Raw genomic sequence first — 17,636 nt, forward strand, 5'->3', positions numbered from 1 at the left:
CAGTATTGTTCATTGCTTGCTCCTTGGGAAAGTGCATCTGGACTATGTACTTGAGGTGCTCTCCAGTGGGTGCAATAAGTAGCACGCCAGCACCGGCGCCTTGCAGCGAGAAGGCACCATCAAAGTACATCAGCCACTCTTTGCTTGCTTCTTTGACGGGGATGCTCGTTTCTGGAATTTCTTCATCTGGTGTTGGCGTCCACTCTGGTATGAACTCTGCCAATGCTCTGCTTTGGATAGTTGAAGTGCTCTCAAACTTGAGGCCAAAGCTTGACAATTCTAGTGCCCACTCGACAATCCTGCCTGTTGCTTCTGGATCGCAGTATCCTCTTCAACGGAAAGCGAGTGACAACTGTGATCTCATGTGCTTGGAAGTAACGGCGCAGCTTTCTCGAGGCCATGAGGAGGCCGAAAAGCAATTTCTGCACACCAGAGTACCTTGACCTAGCCCCCTGCAGAAGGGAACTGACAAAGTAAACTGGGCGCTGCACCATTCTCTTCTGCATCTTCTCATGCTCTTGCGCAGATCCATCCTTTTCGGGACCGGTGATGTCCCTTGCTTGTCGCTGGATGCACTTGCCGTGGTTGCCGGCTCATCGTCCGCCTCCCTCTCTGCCACTAACGCAGCACTAACCACTTGATTGGTTGCCGCTATATATAACAACAACTTCTCTTGTGGTTTAGGTGCGACAAGTGTTGGAGTGGAGGACAGGTATCTCTTCAAGTCCTGCAACGCAGCCTCCGCTTCCGGAGTCCATTTCATTGGACCTGCCTTTTTCAAAATTTTGAAAAATGGCAGGGCGCGCTCAGCAGACCTAGAGATAAACCTGCTGAGAGCAGCTACACAACCGGCAAGTCTTCGTACATCCTTGACGCGCTTTGGTGCTTCAATCTGCTCGATGGCCTTGATCTTGTCGGGATTGGCCTCAATTCCGCGTTGAGACACAAAGAACCCGAGAAGCTTGCCGGAGGGGACTCCAAATACGCACTTCTCGGGGTTAAGCTTGAGGTTGATCTTGCGCAGATTTACAAGGGTTTCGTCTAAATCCTGAATTAGGGTCGCTTTGTCCTTGCTCTTGACCACTATGTCATCCATGTAGGCTTCCACATTTCTGTGCATTTGCGGTTCAAAAGCGTCATGGACTACCCTTGCAAATGTCGAACCAGCATTCTTCAAACCGAAAGGCATCCCTACGAAACAGAATGTGCCACATGGGGTAATGAATGCGGTTTTCTCCTCATCCTCTTCTGCCATGAAGATCTGATGATATCCTGAGTATGCATCAAGAAATGAAAGCAAGTCACATCCGGCCATGGAGTCAACAATCTGGTCGATGCGCGGCAAGGGAAATGGGTCTTTGGGGCAAGATTTATTAACATCGGTAAAGTCAATACACAGCCTCCATTTCCCGTTTGCCTTGCGCACGACTACATGATTGGCCAACCACGTAGGATGGAGCACTCCTCTGACAAGGCCTGCTGCTTCCAATTTCTTGATCTCTTCTGCAATGAATTCTTGGCGCTCCAATGCCTGTTTCCTGACTTTCTGCTTGACGGGCCGTGCATGAGGACAGACGGCAAGATGGTGCTCGATTACTTTCCTGGGAACACCGGGGATGTCAGACGGCTGCCATGCAAACACGTCGATGTTCGCCCGCAGGAAAGCAACGAGCGCGCTTTCCTATTTAGTGTCGAGAGTGGCACTGATGGTGAAGGTACCACCAGTGTCGTCCTCCTTGGCGGACACCTTCTTTGTCTCTGGTGGAGCTGCCATTGTCTTCTTACACTTGCCGGTGGAGCTCGATGGTGCGTCCTCGACGGTAGCGCAGCACTCCGAAGAGGTGCGCTTGCTGGAGTGGGCATCAGAGCTCTTGCCGGACTTGGTCTTCTTCTTCCCTACGGGAGCTTCAGCGGCAAGTGAGTTGCGATCTGTTGCGGCTGCTGCTTCCCGGTAGATCTTGTCGGTGCAGATAAGAGCATCCTTCTTGTCGCCAGGGACAGAGATGACACTTATCGGGCTTGGCATCTTCAGTACGTTGTATGCATAATGAGAGGCTGCCATGAACTTGGCGAGTGCTGGACGGCCAAGTATCCCATTGTAAGGCAATGGAAAGTCAGCAACGTCAACAGTGATCCTCTCAGTCCTGAAGTTCAACTCGCTACCAAATGTCACCGGCAACGTGATCTTTCCCTTCGGCTTGCTCCTTCCCGGATTGATTCCTTGGAACGTGCCGGTCTCTTCGAGCTCGCCATCAGGGATCTGAAGCTTCTGGAGCACCGCGGAGGAGATCAGGTTCAAGCCGGCCCTACAGTCAACTAGCATCTTAGTGACCTTGAGGTTGCGGATAGTTGGCGAAACCAACATCGGCAAGCACCCGACCACAGTTATGCGATCTGGGTGGTCCTCAATATCAAAGATGATAGGCGTGCTGGACCATTTCAGAGGCTTGCGTGACTCGACGGGTGGTTCTGCCGCATTGACTTCCCGCACCCACTGCTTGAGCTGGCGGTGTGAAGTATGCAGAGAAGCACCACCGTCAACGCACAGGACCTCTGTGGCTTTCTGGAACTCCTGCTCATCGGTCTCATCTTCATCCATATCTTCATCGTTGTCGTCGTCTTCATCCTTGTCGCGGCCGCAGGGAGGTCTGTCTCCTTGCCGCTGCTTAGCCTTGCCGCGGCGTCCTCCTCGGCCGGGACGTTTCCTGCTGGCTCCTCCAGCACCTTCCTGGGCTTTTTCCTTGTCGCGCCGCTCGTATTCAGCCTTTTGCTGCTCAACAAGCTGCTCGACCTTCTTGCAGCTCTGGAGGTCATGGCCCTTGGTGCGGTGGATCTTGAAATACTGCTTGTTGGTGATGTCCTGCTTGTCGGCAACCGCCACAGCTACGGCAACCTCCTTGCCGGAGCTACCAGCTTCGGCTTTCTTGCCGGACTGCTCAACAACTAGCACATCTTTGCCTTTCTTCTTCCTGTTGTTCCTCCGCCGGTTCTTCCTTGCCGGGGCAGTTTCCTCACTATTAGATCCTTCTGCTCCTGTGTTCTCTCCGGGGAGTTTCCTCCCTTCCTCAGCACGTGCATACTTGTCGGCCAGGGCATATAGCTCACTAACATCTCTAATCTTGCACATCGCCATCTCCTCCCGCATCCTTCGGTTCCGCACATTCTGATGGAACGCGCTGATTACCGCGGCAGGGTGGACATCTGAGATGTTGTGCTGTACGCGGCTGAATCTTTGAATGTACTTGCGCAGGGGCTCTCCTTCCTTCTGGACGAGCAGATGAAGATCGCTCTCTTGGCCATGAGGCTTGTGGCCGCATGTAAAGGCGCCGACAAACTGATGGCACAGATCAGCCCAGGAGGATATGGAGTTGTCCGGCAAGTGCATGAGCCAGGATCTGACATTGGGCTTGAGCACCAGCGGGAAGTAGTTGGCAAGGATCTTGTCGTCCCGTCCTCCGGCAGCATGCACCGCGATGGTGTAGATGCTGAGGAACTCCGACGGATGCGTCTTGCCGTCGTACTTCTCTGGTACATCTGGCTTGAAATTCTTCATGCTGGGCCACTGGACTTGCCGCAGCTCACGAGTGAACGCAGGGCAACCTACCGCGTACGGCAAGTCGCCTGGTTCCCCTGGCGCATGCGTGTCAACAGAGGGCCCAGCGCGCTTGTCGGATTGACGTCGCGCTTCTCTTCGGCGCTCGATGCGAGTACGAGCGTCTTCTTGCTGTCGTTCGTGAAGAACTTGGCGCTGATCGCGACGAGCTCGTGGATCCGATGACGCAGTGGAGTCGCTGTCGAGGTGGATCCGACAAGTCGGCAATCTTGGCCTTTGGGGTGGAGAGTGCATGGTGGTTGCACCCCCACCGGTTTCGTCGCCACCGGCTCGTGCCCGGCAGTCCTGCCGCGGCTGCGATGCAGTTGGCTGTCGCGGATTGTCTCCGTTGGCGAAGCCGATGAGACTCTGAATGGTGGCCCTCCAATGGTCGATCTTGTCTTCCGCTGGAGGGTAATCTAGGAGCAACTGAGCTCGCGCCAAAGCTTTGGTGGGCGGCAGTGGCGAACGGTGCGAGGAGCGGGATATGCTCGGACTTCTAACTATGTTAGAAGGAGCAGCATCCCGTCCAGGCGACCGTGTCTCGCTCGTGCCAACACCTTGGCGTGCATGCTGGTCTTGAGCACCCCGAGATCCACCAGCTCGATCTTGTCCCAACGAACGTATGGTACTGCGAATACCATGACGCTGTCGGTCCCGTGCCTCCTGAGATAGGCGCGGGACGTGTACGGACGCCGAGGTCTGTGCAGCCTTGTCCTTGGACCTGGCAGCATCGTGAGCTTCCTCGTCGACGTCCGTTCTTCCACCGGCGTCTACTCCACCACCCGTTTGCTTTGGCGGTGGGGGGAGTGACGTGGACGGAGCAGCCGCCGCCGAAGTCTTCTTCTTGGGTGGCATGTCGATGGAGAAAATGAAGATCTAGCTCGTGTGAACGCCGGATCAGGTTCACGCAATCTCGACGCCCCCTACCTGGCGCGCCAAAGATGTCGGGGAAACTGATCCACGAACACCTATGGGGCCGGCGGACCAAGCCCCTTTCGGTTCAGCGGGGGGCGGAGATCACACGAAGAGCGGATCGAGGCGAAGCACACGAGCAGTTTACCCAGCTTCGGAGCTCTCCGGAGAGATAATACTCCTACTGCTGCTTGTCTAATTGTATTGTGTTATTGCTCGAGAGAGAGCTAAGTGTTTTTCTGGCTTCCGACTGAGTCGAACCTCCTCTACGTTGCGCATGGGCCTCCTTTTATATGCTCAAGGGGTCACCGACAGGTGGCAACGCAGAGAAGGGTAAAAGCATAAAAAGTGCTGCGGTTGGTACACCTACTTGCACAATGTACCCTACCTAACCCTGATGGCAGGGGACAAAGGCATTAAATGCCCGTCTGCATCGCCCAAACAGTGCAGAAAGGGACCGTCTAGGACGCCACCGTTCGCCACGATGGCGATCTTGTCAGCGCCGCATGCCACCGAGTACCGCTGGCTGCACAGCCTCCTGCCATGCGCGCCTGGAAAAGCCTCAGGGCGACACGTTGGTGGATGCGCTGGAGCGTGGGTACAGGGTAGTTACTTGCCGCGGCAAGTGCCTTGTCGCGGTCGTCGTCTTGTCGCGCCCGGAAGCTTGTCGCTCACCAGGCCTTGAGGTGTCTTGGTTGATCTTCCCGGCAAGCTCCTCTTGCCGGGGCCTTGTTGCCTTGCCGGGACGCGCAGCGCGTCGCGGCAAGTTCCTTGGGATGCCTCGGTTGGCCTTCCCGGCAAGTTCCTCTTGCCGGGGCCTTGTCTCCTTGGCTTGAATAATTTGTTCTTGAATGGCTCCAAAGGAACCACGGAGGATCTTGGCGGTCGCCCAGCAAGTCTTGCCGCGGGGTGCTGCAACTGCCCGTGCACAAGTTCGGGATACTAGAGTACCCCTATTCTAGTACACCGACAAAAAGAGACACCAACGAAAGAAATTGTGTGTGTGGTAAATGTACACATCATCCATCATGATGTGTATGTGCACATGTGAGTTAGCACAAGATAAGCATCGCTCAAAGAAATTTGATGCATGGTATATGAACATGTCATCCATCATGAAAGAATAGTTATTGTGTACGACACGATGGGGACACAAATTGAGAATGCAAGTATATGGCGCATCAATAGCATTTTCATTCATGGGGAGCATATGGTGCACACAATCATGGAAATCATGCAAATCATAGGATGGATCAAAATCTCCTAATGGGTATGAGGAAACTATGGGGGTCTCCTCATGAGCAATATCGAAAGCATAATATGGAGAAAAAGGACAACATGGCAAACAATGCATGTTCGAAGCTAGGTGGTCAGGGCATGGCATATTAGATAAGTGATGCAAAGGGATCATATCAATATCATCACAAGAAAAACAAATGCCAATAACCATGGGCGTGTCATCTATGCCATATGTGCAAATTGGGTTTAATTTAATGGCGTATGCATAGTCACTACAATGAGATTGCAAATATGACATACGGGAGATCTCATGCATAGCATATGACAAGTCAAGCGGATTATCAAACATGATGTGACCTAAAGAATTGTCACAAGAAATCCTATGTAACATGGCATCACAACTACTAGACTCCTCATGGCAATCATCAAACTCATCATAAATGGGCAAATCATCGCATGGGGAAATCATACTAGAATGAAGCATGGTAATAGGTGGATCAACATCATGCAGGCAATCGATGTCAAGAATGTCCACTAGTGGGACTAGAGTATCACCTTCACCTATGTTACCTTGTTCACTCCACTCAAGTGGTGTAGGTGAGGTGGGAAAGACCAAATGGTGGTCATATTCATCGTGATGGAACCATGTGGGGGGTGCATCGTATTCCACCATGGCCATCGTTTTGTCCAAAGGGAGGACAAAGTCGTCGAGGATCGGCGCGTCATCATAGATGGGACCTAGCACCAAATGAGAAGACACAATAGAGGTAGAGGTCAAGTTGTTAGAAATGCAAATGGCCTCACTAGACCTATCAACTATCACACTCTCTCTATGTGGCGGTGGCTCACTCACTCCCTCAAGGTAGGTGTACTCAATGTCGCATATGGTGGAGTCACTCAAATCACTCAAGTGGTGGTGGTGGTGGCTCTCCTCACATGGGAATTGGGGAAGCTCATCATGTATGGGGCTAGTGGTGAAGTCACTCTCACTCTCAATATGGTGGCAAAAGTCACTCAAGTCATCGGAGGTCGCCGTGGTCGAAGGGAAAATCCCATGCTCAACCATCTCGTAGTCGTCGCCGTGGATGAATGCCAAAGATGGCACATCACCACTCTTTCCTCCAAAGATGGAAGCATCATCCTTGCTCGCCACCTTGTCGCTCGCCTCCAAAGCTTTGTCCTTGAAGGTCTACGTAGTCGTACTTGTCACCGCACCATCTTGAAAAAGAGTCAAGGTAGACTCGGCATCATCAATGCCACAAAGAGGGATGGCGGTGAAGTCGCACTTGGGAGCATCGTCTTGGAGCTTGTCGGGCTTGGACATCTTGGTGGTACTATCCTCATGCTTGTTCTCATGGAGCTTGGTCGCCTCAAAGTTTGCTTTGGGTGGAGAAGCCTTGTCCTTCATGAGTTCTTGTTCCGCCTTGAGAGCACCAATGTTGATAGAGGCGAGGGTCCCGATCTTTCGATGAGATGATGGATATCGCTTTGGTGGAAGTCGACTTTGACGATCCGACTACGAACGTGCGAGGACGTCGCGCCTTAGCAATCGCTAAACCAACTCCGAGAGGTTATTGACCACGCCGGAATACGATCAACCTAACCACGAGGGTCTGTTTCCTGCGAGCAAACGAAGAACAAGCAAGAAACTAAGATTGCAATCTGGATATTGCGAATATAAGATGAAAGCTTTATTGATCAAGGTGGGGTTCTGTGACGCCTTTGTCTGGTCGTTGAACACAAACGAAGTACGCGAAGTTGCAGCTATGGCGAACTTTTAATCTAAACAAAACCCAAAGTCTAAACGATGCCCTAAGGGCTGTATATATGGAGGAAGAGGGGGGGAATTTCGTGGCCCTTGGTGGAGGGGTCCGAAATCAACCCTATCTCTTGTTTCCCCACACATACGGACTCTAAAAATAGCCTATACTTATGTATTTCGAAATTACATGGGCCTGGCCCAATAATAAGGTGACGCAGCACCTAAAATAGCCTCGGGACGGAATTTATGAAGTGGCATCTTGTATATTTCGTCCAAGGCTTCATGCACCCATTATGGTGGCTTCAAAGTCCTGAAATCATCACTTGTAACTCCGTTCTTGTTCTTGCTCCAATGTTCATCCTTCTCCAAGCTAGGCCCTTCATTTGTAAGCAAAACAAATGTATCCAATTTAGGCAGCATCATATTCTCATGAACATTAGAATCATTACCAAGAAACGAAAGTACCTGGTAATTTAGTTGGCGTGCACGAGCTCTAGTAATTGGTCCAGTATGTATAGCAGCAGGGGCTGTGGGTGTAACAATTTTATTGATGTCCTCATCAGAAACAATCACTATACTCTTGTTCATAAGGATAAAAATATTACTTTGCTTCCTATGACTCCTGATTCCATTTTGAAAGATGATATTAATAGAGCTAATAAAGCAAAACAGGAGACGAATAAGAGTGAAAATCAGATTGTGGCAAAAGAATTTGAGCAACAAATGAAGCCTAATAATAAACCATCTAGTGTTGTTTCTGAAATTAAATTGAAAAGTGCATGTTTATTTGCCACCAAATCTGATATTGATGAGCTAGATTTCAGCAAATCTGTTTGTTATGCTTTTGTGTGCAAAGAGGCATTATTTTCATTCGAGGACGTGCCTTCCTCTTTGCCTCCTGCTGTCACTAACATTTTGCAGGAGTTCGCTGACGTTTTTCCACAAGACGTGCCACCGGGATTACCGCCTATTCGAGGGATTGAGCATCAGATTGACTTAATTCCCGGTGCTTCACTGCCAAACCGTGCACCATACCGTACCAATCCAGAGGAGACGAAGGAGATTATGCGTCAAGTACAAGAGCTTCTCGACAAAGGTTATATACGCGAATCCCTTAGTCCTTGTGCTGTTCCTATTATTCTAGTGCCGAAAAAGGATGGTACATCACGTATGTGTGTTGATTATAGAGGCATTAATAATATTACTATTCGTTATCGTCATCCTATTCCTAGGCTAGATGATATGCTTGATGAATTGAGTGGCTCTACAATATTCTCCAAAGTTTATTTGCGTAGTGGCTACCATCAAATTCGTATGAAATTGGGAGATGAATGGAAAACAGCATTTAAAACTAAGTTTGGATTATATGAGTGGTTAGTCATGCCTTTTGGGTTAACTAATGCACCTAGTACTTTCATGAGATTAATGAACGAAGTTTTACGTGCTTTCATTGGACGATTTGTGGTAGCTTACTTTGATGACATATTGATTTATAGCAGATCTTTGGAAGAACATTTGGAACATTTACGTGCTGTTTTTATTGCTCTACGTGATGCACGTTTGTTTGGTAACCTTGGGAAGTGCACCTTTTGCACCGACCGAGTATCTTTTCTTGGCTATGTTGTTACTCCACAGGGAATTGAAGTTGATAAAGCCAAGATTGAAGCTATTGAGAGTTGGCCGCAGCCCAAAACGGTCACACAAGTGAGGAGTTTTCTTGGCCTCGCTGGATTCTATAGGCGTTTTGTGAGAGATTTCAGCACCATTGCTGCACCTCTCAATGAGCTTACAAAGAAAGATGTGCCTTTTCTTTGGGGTACCGCACAGGAGGAAGCCTTCACGGTATTGAAAGATAAGTTGACACATGCTCCTTTACTCCAACTTCCTGATTTTAATAAGACTTTTGAGCTTGAATGTGATGCTAGTGGAATTGGATTAGGAGGTGTGTTATTACAAGATGGCAAACCTGTTGCATACTTTTCTGAAAAATTGAGTGGGCCTAGTCTGAATTATTCTACTTATGATAAAGAATTATATGCTCTTGTTCGGACTTTAGAAACATGGCAACATTATTTATGGCCCAAAGAATTTGTTATACATTCTGATCATGAATCTTTGAAACATATTAAAAGTCAAGCTAAACTGAATCGTAGACATGCTAAATGGGTTGAATTCATTGAGACTTTCCCTTATGTCATTAAACACAAGAAGGAAAAAGAAAATGTTATTGCTGATGCATTGTCTCGTCGCTATACTATGCTTTCACAACTTGACTTCAAAATATTTGGTTTAGAGACCATCAAAGATCAATATGTGCATGATGCTGATTTTAAAGATGTAATGCAGAATTGTAAAGAAGGAAGAATGATAGAGGCAAAGGTGTCCCGTCTTTCGATGAGATGATGGATATCGCTTTGGTGGAAGTCGACTTTGACGATCCGACTACGAACGTGCGAGGACGTCGCGCCTTAGCAATCGCTAAACCAACTCCGAGAGGTTATTGACCACGCCGGAGCATGATCAACCTGACCACGAGGGTCTGTTTCCTGCGAGCAAACGAAGAACAAGCAAGAAACTGAGATTGCAATCTAGATATTGCGAATATAAGATGAAAGCTTTATTGATCAAGGTGGGGTTCTGTGACGCCTTTGTCTGGTCGTTGAACACAAACGAAGTACGCGAAGTTGCAGCTATGGCGAACTTTTAATCTAAACAAAACCCAAAGTCTAAACGATGCCCTAAGGGCTGTATATATGGAGGAAGAGGGGGGAATTTCGTGGCCCTTGGTGGAGGGGTCCGAAATCAACCCTATCTCTTGTTTCCCCACACATACGGACTCTATAAATAGCCTATACTTATGTATTTCGAAATTACATGGGCCTGGCCCAATAATAAGGTGACGCAGCACCTAAAATAGCCTCGGGACGAAATTTATGAAGTGGCATCTTGTATATTTCGTCCAAGGCTTCATGCACCCATTATGGTGGCTTCAAAGTCCTGAAATCATCACTTGTAACTCCGTTCTTGTTCCCCTTGCGCATACCATCATCTCCATGCTTGTTCTTGCTCCAATGTTCATCCTTCTCCAAGCTAGGCCCTTCATTTGTAAGCAAAACAAATGTATCCAATTTAGGCAGCATCATATTCTCATGAACATTAAAATCATTACCAAGAAACGAAAGTACCAGGTAATTTAGTTGGCGTGCACGAGCTCTAGTAATTGGTCCAGTATGTATAGCAGCAGGGGCTGTGGGTGTAACAATTGTATTGATGTCCTCATCATCCTCCCCTTCTTGAAATGAAGTCGTCCTCGACGGAAGTTCATCTTCCTCACCCAAATAAGGCTTCAAATCTGCAATGTTAAAAGTGGGACTAACCCCAAAATCTGCAGGCAGCTCAAGTTTATATGCATTATCATTTATTTTCTCTAACACCTTAAAGGGACCATCAGCACGTGGCATTAACTTTGATTTGCGCAAATCAGGAAATCTATCCTTACGCAAATGTAACCAAACAAGATCTCCAGGTGCAAACACAACATGTTTTCTACCCTTATCTCCAGCAAGTTTATATTTAGCATTCATGCGCTCAATGTTTTCCTTAGTTAACTCATGTATTTTTAAAATCAATTCAGCACGTTGTTGAGCATCAAAATTAACCTTCTCCGAAGATGGAAGAGGCAACAAATCAATAGGTGCACGAGGTAGGAAACCATACACAACTTTAAAAGGGCACATCTTAGTAGTAGAATGCAATGAACGATTATAAGCAAATTCAATATGAGGCAAGCATTCCTCCCACATTTTCTTATTATTCTTCAAAACAGCCCTAAGCATAGTAGACAACGTTCTATTGACTACTTCAGTTTGTCCATCAGTTTGGGGGTGACAAGTAGTACTAAAAAGCAGTTTAGTCCCCAACTTAGCCCATAAACATCTCCAAAAGTGGCTAAGAAATTTAGTATCACGATCTGAAACAATAGTATTTGGCACACCATGCAAGCGAATAATTTCACGAAAGAACAAATCAGCAACATTAACAGCATCATCGCTTTTATGACATGGTATAAAGTGTGCAATTTTCGAGAATCTATCCACGACAACAAATATGCTATCCCTCCCCTTCTTTGTTCGAGGTAAACCTAAAACAAAGTCCATAGATATATCCTCCCAAGGACACTAGGTACAGGCAAAGGCATATATAAACCATGAGGATTGAGTCGTGACTTAGCTTTTTGACATGTAGTGCATCGAGCAATAAAACGCTCAACATCCCGTCTCATCTTTGGCCAAAAGAAATGTGTAGCAAGTACGTCCTCCGTCTTCTTCACGCCAAAATGTCCCATTAATCCTCCTCCATGCGCTTCCTGCAACAACAAAAGACGAACGGAGCTAGCTGGAATGCATAGCTTGTTAGCACGAAACACAAATCCATCGTTAACGACAAACTTGTTCCACATTCTTCCTTCTTTACAATTCTGCATTACATCTTTAAAATCAGCATCATGCACATATTGATCTTTGATGGTCTCCAAACCAAATATTTTGAAGTCAAGTTGTGAAAGCATAGTATAGCGACGAGACAATGCTTCAGCAATAACATTTTCTTTTCCCTTCTTGTGTTTAATGACATAAGGGAAAGTCTCAATGAATTCAACCCATTTAGCATGTCTACGATTCAGTTTAGCTTGACTTTTAATATGTTTCAAAGATTCATGATCAGAATGTATAACAAATTCTTTGGGCCATAAATAATGTTGCCATGTTTCTAAAGTCCGAACAAGAGCATATAATTCTTTATCATAAGTAGAATAATTCAGACTAGGCCCACTCAATTTTTCAGAAAAGTATGCAACAGGTTTGCCATCTTGTAATAACACACCTCCTAATCCAATTCCACTAGCATCACATTCAAGCTCAAAAGTCTTATTAAAATCAGGAAGTTGGAGTAAAGGAGCATGTGTCAACTTATCTTTCAATACCGTGAAGGCTTCCTCCTGTGCGGTACCCCAAAGAAAAGGCACATCTTTCTTTGTAAGCTCATTGAGAGGTGCAGCAATGGTGCTGAAATCTCTCACAAAACGCCTATAGAATCCAGCGAGGCCAAGAAAACTCCTCACTTGTGTGACCGTTTTGGGCTGCGGCCAACTCTCAATAGCTTCAATCTTGGCTTTATCAACTTCAATTCCCTGTGGAGTAACAACATAGCCAAGAAAAGATACTCGGTCGGTGCAAAAGGTGCACTTCCCAAGGTTACCAAACAAACGTGCATCACGTAGAGCAATAAAAACAGCACGTAAATGTTCCAAATGTTCCTCCAAAGATCTGCTATAAATCAATATGTCATCAAAGTAAACTACCACAAATCGTCCAATGAAAACACGTAAAACTTCGTTCATTAATCTCATGAAAGTACTAGGTGCATTACTTAACCCAAAAGGCATGACTAACCACTCATATAATCCAAACTTAGTTTTAAATGCTGTTTTCCATTCATCTCCCAATTTCATACGAATTTGATGGTAGCCACTACGCAAATCAACTTTGGAGAATATTGTAGAGCCACTCAATTCATCAAGCATATCATCTAGCCTAGGAATAGGATGACGATAACGAATAGTAATATTATTAATGCCTCTACAATCAACACACATACGTGATGTACCATCCTTTTTCGGCACTAGAATAATAGGAACAGCACAAGGACTAAGGGATTCGCGTATATAACCTTTGTCGAGAAGCTCTTGTACTTGACGCATAATCTCCTTCGTCTCCTCTGGATTGGTACGGTATGGTGCACGGTTTGGCAGTGAAGCACCGGGAATTAAGTCGATCTGATGCTCAATCCCTCGAATAGGCGGTAATCCCGGTAGCACGTCTTGTGGAAAAACGTCAGCGAACTCCTGCAAAATGTTAGTGACAGCAGGAGGCAAAGAGGAAGGCACGTCCTCGAATGAAAATAATGCCTCTTTGCACACAAAAGCATAGCAAACAGATTTGCTGAAATCTAGCTCATCAATATCAGATTTGGTGGCAAATAAACATGCACTTTTCAATTTAATTTCAGAAGCAACACTAGATGGTTTATTATTAGGCTTCATTTGTTGCTCAAATTCTTTTGCCACAATCTGATTTTCACTCTTATTCTTCTCCTGTTGTGCTTTATTAGCTCTATTAATATCATCTTTCAAAATGGAATCAGGAGTCATAGGAAGCAAAGTAATATTTTTATCCTTATGAACAAGAGTATAGTGATTGTTTCTACCATGGTGTACAGAATTTTTATCAAATTGCCATGGTCTACCAAGTAATAAGGAACATTCTTGCATAGGTACCACATCACAATCAACATAATCAGCATATGTAGAGATACTAAAATGCACACGAACAGTACATGTTACCTTAACCTTGCCGCTGTTGTTGAACCATTGGATGTAGTAAGGATGTGGATGTGGTCTTGTGGTGAGAGAAAGCTTCTCCACCATCTCCATGCTAGCCAAGTTGTTGCAACTACCTCCGTCTATGATGACGCGCATAGAACGTTCCTTCACAACTCCCTTGGTATGGAACAAATTGTGCCTCTGATTTTGCTCAGCTTGTGTGACCTGCACACTCAAAACACGTTGAGCAACTAAACATTCATACCTGTCAGCGTCTTCAGGAGCCATGTATTGCGTCTCATGATCAGAATCATCTCCACCATGTTCTTCACGTGTAATAAGAGCCAAAGTCTCCTCATCATAGTCACTAGCGGACTCATATCCACCATCCGCGGTAGCAATCATCACACGCGGAGATTTGCATTCTCTCGCATAATGACCTCCTCCCTTACAACGACGACAAATAATATCACTTGTGTGCCCTGTTGATGCCATGGAAGAAGAAGAACGCTGTGCAGGTCCCGCAGGTGCGCTCTTGGCAGATAATGGTGGTTGTGCCTGTTTTCTTGTATCACGGCTGGAGGTGGCACCGGATGGAGGTGCTGGTGCAGTTGAAGTAGAAGATGCACGTGGTGTCCATGATGAAGGTCGGCATGCAGAAAAGTTAGTTCGCCCCAATGCTTGTCGATCCTGCACTTCACGTTCAGCTTTACAAGCAAGATGGAATAAACGAGTGATATTAGTATACTCCTTATAGTCTAGAATGGTCTGAATCTCTCTATTTAATCCACCCAGAAAACGTGCAAGCATAGCTTCATTCTCCTCAACAATACCACATCTAATCATGCCAGTTTGTAATTCCTGATAATATTCTTCTATAGAATTTTTCCCTTGTCTTAAACGCTGCAATTTTTGAAGCAATTCACGTTGATAATATGGTGGAACCCAACGCGTACGCATAGCAGTTTTCAAAGCAGCCCAAGTAGTTGGAATAGGATATAATCTACAATGTTCAGACCACCATACACATGCAAAACTAGTGAAAGCACAAACGGCAGCAGCAACTCGTCTCTCCTCGGGATATTGTAAACATGTAAATCGTTGTTCAGTTTCTAACTCCCAAGTAAGATATATATCAGGAACATATCTACCCTCAAATGGTGGAATATTCAATTTCAGTTTAGGAATATGGACATCATCTCGTACCTGAGGTGGTGGTGCAGGCCTACCATTACGAATATATACCTGAGGTCGACCTGCTGGTGGTGGTACAGGTGGCTGCACGTAGTGTTGATTTTGATCAACCTCATCCTCATAATCTCCCACATAATCATCCTCCTCCGCATCAGCAGCAGGAGCCACAGAAGTATCAACAGTAGCACCAACAGTTTGGCCAAACGCAAGAGGAACACGGCTTGCTCGGCGGAGGTCTGCTTCGCGACGTGGAGGTAGTCGTTGTTGTTGCTGTTGGAGAGGTGCGTTAGCTGCAGCGGATGGTGGTGGTGGAAGACGCGCGAGCAATTCATTAAACTTGTTATCGAGCTTTGTTTCGAACGTCTTCTCAAAGCCAGTGATCTTCTCCATGGCCTCTTCAAAATTGTTCAGCACATCTTGCACCTGTTCAGTCATCATTTGCTGAAACTTATCATGAAGCTCCTTGTTCGATAAATTCTCCCAGTCAATCTCGTCGGCTTGTGATCCTGGCATGGTTAGCAGCAATAGAAACACACAAGAATATGATCCTACAGACTACGAACAAGTGGTGGTGGTGGGTGTCACAAATCCGTCAAGCAAATCTCAAATTCTTACCAGTTCTTACCCACCAGCAGGCGGTGATCGGCAACCGTTGTAGTCAAAACTCTCAAAGCTTGGATAGAGCGATTACCAGGGAGAGTCAAACGCACGACGTAGATGTATGTGGAGCTGGGAAGGCTTATAATATGGTAGCAAAAAGGGTCAGCAATAATCAATTCAGAGATGCAAAGTTGAATAAACGCTCAACGACGGTACTGTGCTGGTCCTAGGCTAGACTGTGCTAGAGACGCGAGCCTAGAACACTAACAAAATCACGGCGCGGCACGTAAACAAGGGAAAAGCACACTCTGGAATTTTTTTTTCGCTCTTTTTTTTTGCGCTCTTTTTTTTTTGCGCTGCTTTTTTTTTTGCGAAAAATCACTATAATGGCGAGTGTCTCAAAACTCTTCTTAGCTCAAACTGACAGGATGGGCACGAAATTTTTTTGACCAATTTTTTTTTTGACTGCCCGGACCCAAAAACTGGAAACGGGTCAAAAAAAACTTCCTATAATGGCACCTGTCTCAAAACACTCAGAAACACCTAAAAATAGGATAGCCAGAAAATTTTTCGAAAAATGCGTTTTCGAAAAATTTTGGGCCTAAACGGAGCGTGGCTACCCGACTCTTTTTTTTTTTTCCGAAACCTACTCCGGCAAGGAAACACGAATCGGAATCTAGATGGATCTTGAAAACAAACCTAATATTACAAGAACTCGGATTGGTGGTGGATATATGGTGGTAGATGGCAGCGGTGGTGGTATATGACAGCTGTGGTGGTATATGGATACGGATTCGAAGCGGTGGCGGATAAGCGGTGGTGGTAGATGGCAGGGGTGATGATGATGGTGCGGCGGCGGCGTGACAACTTATGACCAGAACTCGAAACTCTAAAAGACTAGACTCTAAGACCAGCAACTAGACACGACGATGCAACCGCAAATTCAACAAAGCAAAACCCTAAAAAGATTATGCAAAGGCTCAGATTGGTTCGGATATGATGAACTAACCCTAATTTTTTTTGTGGCTTTTTCGTGGACTGTAGGTATGAAGAACAGACTCGATCTAAACTACGAAAAACTGTAAAATCTCACCGAGCAACCTGGAAATCTGATACCACTTGATAGAGGCAAAGGTGTCCCGTCTTTCGATGAGATGATGGATATCGCTTTGGTGGAAGTCGACTTTGACGATCCGACTACGAACGTGCGAGGACGTCGCGCCTTAGCAATCGCTAAACCAACTCCGAGAGGTTATTGACCACGCCGGAGCACGATCAACCTGACCACGAGGGTCTGTTTCCTGCGAGCAAAGGAAGAACAAGCAAGAAACTAAGATTGCAATCTAGATATTGCGAATATAAGATGAAAGCTTTATTGATCAAGGTGGGGTTCCGTGACGCCTTTGTCTGGTCGTTGAACACAAACGAAGTACGCGAAGTTGCAGCTATGGCGAACTTTTAATCTAAACAAAACCCAAAGTCTAAACGATGCCCTAAGGGCTGTATATATGGAGGAAGAGGGGGGAATTTCGTGGCCCTTGGTGGAGGAGTCCGAAATCAACCCTATCTCTTGTTTCCCCACACATACGGACTCTAAAAATAGCCTATACTTATGTATTTCGAAATTACATGGGCCTGGCCCAATAATAAGGTGACGCAGCACCTAAAATAGCCTCGGGACGAAATTTATGAAGTGGCATCTTGTATATTTCGTCCAAGGCTTCATGCACCCATTATGGTGGCTTCAAAGTCCTGAAATCATCACTTGTAACTCCGTTCTTGTTCCCCTTGCGCATGCCATCATCTCCATGCTTGTTCTTGCTCCAATGTTCATCCTTCTCCAAGCTAGGCCCTTCATTTGTATGCAAAACAAATGTATCCAATTTAGGCAGCATCATATTCTCATGAACATTAGAATCATTACCAAGAAACGAAAGTACCAGGTAATTTAGTTG

Source organism: Triticum dicoccoides, chromosome 4B (genome assembly GCF_002162155.2).
Source record: "Triticum dicoccoides isolate Atlit2015 ecotype Zavitan chromosome 4B, WEW_v2.0, whole genome shotgun sequence".
Taxonomy (NCBI): Eukaryota; Viridiplantae; Streptophyta; class Magnoliopsida; order Poales; family Poaceae; genus Triticum; species Triticum dicoccoides.